General features: G+C 37.8%; 1 long non-coding RNA gene across 1 annotated transcript; it reads right to left on the reverse strand.

Moving 5' to 3' along the window:
* Positions 1-402: 402 nt before the first annotated feature.
* LOC127098311 (uncharacterized) lies at positions 403-1,944 on the reverse strand. The gene is made up of 2 exons (XR_007793331.1): positions 1,350-1,944; positions 403-1,208 (listed from the first exon to the last, which is right to left on the reverse strand). It is a non-coding gene; the product is annotated as an uncharacterized LOC127098311 (long non-coding RNA).
* Between the last annotated feature and the right edge of the window lie 3,664 nt (positions 1,945-5,608).

Genomic DNA, 5,608 nt, shown 5'->3' on the forward strand with positions numbered 1-5,608 from the left:
AAATAGCCACCTCCAAATGTAGATTTTGCAGTCCTGCATAAATGCCTATGACGTTCTAGATATATTCAGATGTGGCATTCCGCATGGCAATATGTTATTCTGATTTTATTTACTCTGGGAAGACATGGTTGAATAACTAGTGGTTGGCTTTGATAATCCTCAAATAATCCCTTATATTTGAATTGGGAATGACCTTGCGTTTTACGTGACTGTTCAATAATGGTGCTCCATCATTTTTAGAAAAATAAGTGTTACTGCTCTTGGAAATGATAATACTGTTTTTATTTTTTTTGCCATGATCAAAACATTTACTGAGATTTCTTTCATTTGTAAATGTTGCTCTAACAGAGAGTATGGATTTCTGAATGAAAGAAAAGAGGCTAAGCCAAGCAATAAAGCAAATATAAAACCGGCATGATCAAAACACACCGTAATTGAAACAGGCTTGAAACTTGTACATACTCATTACAATACAATGCGTGTGCTTCTACAAACAATGGAACCGCATTTCGACATCACGAACCACAGCATTCTGACCACCAAACATCAAAGAGGGCTGCAATCCGCCTTGGCCAAGCAACTGCAAGTCTGCAGGTCTTCTGCAGCAGAGGGGCCACTGCGTATCCTTTGTCACACGGTTCACACCCCACAATGCATCAGTACAACATCACGATGAATAAACAGAACATATAGGATGGCAAGCACCTTGAGCAGTTCTGCCACAAACCCGCTTCAGAACTTTGAAATACAAGCCAATGGATGAGGAAACCTTGGTCGAGACAACATGTTCAACATAACCATGGAATCAACAGGCCTAACTGGAGAACCCGACCTGCAGCAAGAAGAATTAGCCACATACCAAGATTAAACCAAGGTACCTATTGTCGAAGTATAAATCCAGCATCAAAGGAAGGTTCAACAAAAGTCTCAGCAATCCTCACAAGAAAATTCCAAGGCATATCAGTTAGCATATTCAATGATCAATTTTCAACCTAGTCCAGCAGCATACATCAAAGACATTGCAAGTATCAATGCACTTCAGTATAAAGGCAATAACACACAACAATCGAGCATTTCAAATTGCAGTCATATACGATAGTACAAAATAACAAACCTGGTAGGAGGGAGTCATATTGTGACCTGCAACATAAAGGCAGCATTTCACCTTGATCAGTATGCACTGCCTTGCTTCCATCCGAATTACCAACCTGAAATTGTCAAGCAATGTGCATCAATCCAAAACATGCAATAATCAGTCAAGCCAAAATAACATGAAGCTGCAACTAAAACCATAAGCAAAAGTGATGAATAGCTAAGACACCACACGGAATCAACAGGAAATGTCATACCTGAAGAACAATTCACATCAATACGAGAATTGGTGACAGCACACTGTGATAGCAACAAAACCGACATCCGCTACGTATTATCTCAAGATGAATGCGTACCAGCTCAAATTAACGGTCCTGTCACCATCCATAACCAAATGGGACTGACATTAGAAAGCCGTTGTATGTAAGAAATGATTAAAGGTCAAGCATCAGTTAAAAATTCCATTTTACAGAAGAGTAAATAATTTGACAAGCATGTGTTTTACAGCAGTAAAGAGGCAGTGAAAAGTTCAACAAAAGGCCACACGTTTTTGGAAGGATTTCACTACAGACAAAACAGGAAAATGACTCACATACCTTGGTCCCCACCAAATCCAGCCCAAAAATTCCTCTCTAACAGAATGATTCTGAATAGATTTGCCAGCTCATGAAGGATAAGGACGTATGAACCTCGTACCACCTCTCTATAAGAAGGGAGTGAAATCCACTGAAGAGGGATCCGAATTTCTGCACCGTTACTCTGGAAAAATCACTCCAAAACCCTCATTAAAAAAAAGCTCCGTTTTGAACTTGTTGAGATTCTCACATCGAGGCTCAACAAGCTCGAGCTAAGCCCCTGTCAAGCCAATACACCCAAGATCAGTAACAAAGAACGAAGAAGAAGAAGTAACGAGCGCAAGAGGACGGAAAGAAGGAAAGAAGGAGTAGATACCTGAAGCCATCACCATCGCCAGAATTGCGCCGGATTTCCAAAGTTTCCACGAAACCCATTCGCCTTCACTTTAGGGTTTGCTCCTTTCCACTCTTTGAGAGATTTTTGCATCTGTTTTTGTGTTTGTTTTAAACTAGATGACTATTGATGTCGGTTTGGGATGTGTTTTAGATCTGTGACATTTTTGTGTCGTTCCCGAAGCTTAGTGATGTATCTAAGGTCCGTGTCTCCATTAAAACTCATGGGTAGGGATGGTTTGTGGTTCGGAAATGGTCATCCCAGTTTCGAATGAGGTAGATGTTAGAATTTTTTTTTGGTCTTATAATATTTGAAGGGTGTTTTTGTTGGAAGCAAGTTTTAAGAATGAGGAAGAAGGAGACCTATCGTTCCTTTTAGTATCAACACCCAACGATGATTCCTTTTAAAAACTCACATTTAATCAAATCATTAATATTTTGTTTTTCAAAAGTCTGCCATTCATTGATGACGACTGGGTGCACGAATGCCACCTCAAGCCTATTGTCTGTGTTAATCCCCACGCGTCCCACTAACGGGAAGACCAAAGGTCGTCCATCAAGGACAAGCGCAGGACAGCTGTACAGCTGCCTGCCTTTTTTTGTTTTCAAAATGAACTTAGGAGGTTTAAGTTTAGGGCCTTTTTTTTTCTCTTGTTGATCTCCGGATCATTTCTTTGTAGGATGAGTTTTGGGGCCTTAGGGCCCATTATGAACTCTGGTTGGTTTGAGGCTTGCTGTGTTTTTAGGTGTTTATTTTTGAGGATTTCCTTTTGATCATTTTTCACATATTTGGATTTATAGTCTTTGATATGTGTATTATCTTCTAAGTATTTTTATTAAGACGATTAGTTCTAAATAATGATAGTAGAAATGTTCATTAGCTTAGTTTTATTTCCAATTCATTTTTATCTCATTAACTAATCATATGATGGATTAACGGTTAATGTCAACAAATAATTTACTTTATTTTCTAATAAATAAATTTGATGTTGGTCCAATACCAAATAGTCTTTCTCAAAAGTATATTAATTCTAAATAAATTCAAATCCACCATATTTAAATAATATTTTCTTAAAATTATTTGATAATTAATTTTGAATGAAAAGGAGAATAGTAAGCTTCCGCTTCACTATCTCTCGACTATTCGAATAATTGGCGTACGCCATATTGCTCGGGTTTTCGTCATTCAATTAAACCCTAAAAAATTCTATGAAATTAAAATCACTCTCCAAATTATTTATAAAATCTTAAAAGTTTCATTATTTAAATTAATGTTGAATGAAAAGGAGAATAGTAAGCTTCCGCTTTACTACCTCTCGACTATTCGAATAATTGGCGTACGCCATATTGCTCGAATTGTCGTCATTTAATTAAAACCTTAAAAAACTCTATAAAATTAAAATCATTTTCCCAATTTAACTATTCTAATATTCTCTTAAAATCATTTACAAATTATTATTTCTCAAATTAATTACAAATTCTAAAAGCACTATTTAAATTAATCTTTAAATGAAAAGGAGATTAATGAGCATTCGCTCCATTATCTCTCGATTATTCGAATAATTGGCGTACGCCATATTGCTCGAATTTTTGTCATTTAATTAAAACCTAAAAAACTCTCTAAAATTAAAATCATTTTCCCAATTTAATTATAAATTCTAAAAGCTTTATTTTAATAATTAATCTTTGAATGAAAAGGAGAATAGTGAGCATCCGCTTCATTATCTCTCGATTATTCGAATAATTGGCGTACGCCACATTGTTCGAATCTTCGTCATCAAATTAAAACACAATCGAATAAATTCAAGACACTTTCACAAATCAAATTTAATTCTTCGCCCTCGTGCGACCAACAATTTAAAAATTCTTTTCAAAAGAACACTGTTAATCCTTTCTAATGCGCACAACAAACCAACGCTTAAGCCTCCGCCGAGAGTAGACAAGCCAGCGTTTAGCCTTTAGGACGCGATCTACACAGTCGTTCATTAAAAGACACCAACAAAAACCGTAGTTGCCTGAACTACGAATGCTCTGATTTCCTTATTGCACCATAAGGATACGTAGGCACGAGATTGCGAAATCTTGGCGAGCACACTAATAAAAAAACCTCCCATTTCCCCCTCCTGAGGTCTTCACCCATCTCTATTATCAACTCTAATTACTAGAAGAAAGCAAACAACATTTAACTAACATTCAAATAGCAAATTAGACTAAAAGGTTCCCGTTGAGTACAACGGACGTGAGGGGTGCTAATACCTTCCCCTTGCGTAATCGACTCCCGAACCCGAATATGGTTGCGACGACCATTATTCTATTTTTTAGAGGTTTTATCGATATTTTCCTATCCCTTTATTAGGGTAAATAAAGTTCGGTGGCGACTCTGTTCGAACATAATTTTTTCCGCGACCATCGCGAGGAATCGTATTTTTCGAGATGCGACAGATGGCGACTCTGCTGGGGACACTGCTCCAAGCAAGAGAGAGTCAAGCCTAACTTAGTCAATTTGCTGTGAATGATAGAATACCGCTTTTTATTTGTTTTTGTATATCTTGATGTATTATTTATGCTATGTATTTTATTTTGCTATTATCTTGGGTGATCTATGGTGTTTGACATATGTTGTGAGATAAGCTCCGTACCCGAGCTTTGAGAAGAACTTAGAACCCGGAGTTGTGTAGTATTGAACCGGGGGGTGTACACCTCATTGGGACAATACGAGAACTCCACCTAGAGTAGATCTGTTCAGAGTTTCCATCATAATATGGCTAGCCCATCATTGCGAGGAAACGTTGAACATGGTCCATGACTCTGGGGACCTCATCTTAAACTGAAGTCCGTCTTCATGATTGGCGATCGTGTAGTATTGAACCGAAGGGTGTACACCCTGTTCGAACAATACGAGGATCCCACTTAGAATAGACCGATTCAGAACTTCCATTTCAATGTGGCTAGCCCATTATTGCGATGGAAGACTGAACTTGGTCCATGACTCTAAGTTCTTATCATGAAAATGGATAACCTTAGGAGCAATCCTTGATGTGTGGGGTAAAAGACATAGAACCGTTGTTAAGTTGAACCTTGTGATATATGTGAAACCTGGATCCTGGTCATTGCATAAACATCATGTTTCCTTCATTATGAGCATAGCAAAATCATTTACACACTTTTTATTTTCAGGGAATTTCAAAATTTTCAGTTAATTAAGCATTCAAGAACAAATGGAGTCAGGAAAGAAAAAAACATTCCAAATCAAAGCTAAGGTACCGTGTGTGAAGAAGTTCATTGCATTCAGAGATGGGTTGACTAATATCCGTCGAGACGCATTCACACTCAAATATGGGAAGATTCTACACTTGTTGTCTGTACCGGTGCAGAAAGAAGCTATTACCGCACTAGCCCAGTTTTATGATCCACCACTCAGAAGTTTCCTCTTTAGAGATTTCCAGTTGGCCCCGACTTTGGAAGAATTCGGAAGAATATTGGACTCTCCTAAGCAGAAGAAGGGACCATACAGGGGGCTAGGTCAAATCCCTAAACCCGAAGAGTTA

Source organism: Lathyrus oleraceus, chromosome 6 (genome assembly GCF_024323335.1).
Source record: "Lathyrus oleraceus cultivar Zhongwan6 chromosome 6, CAAS_Psat_ZW6_1.0, whole genome shotgun sequence".
NCBI lineage: Eukaryota > Viridiplantae > Streptophyta > Magnoliopsida > Fabales > Fabaceae > Lathyrus > Lathyrus oleraceus.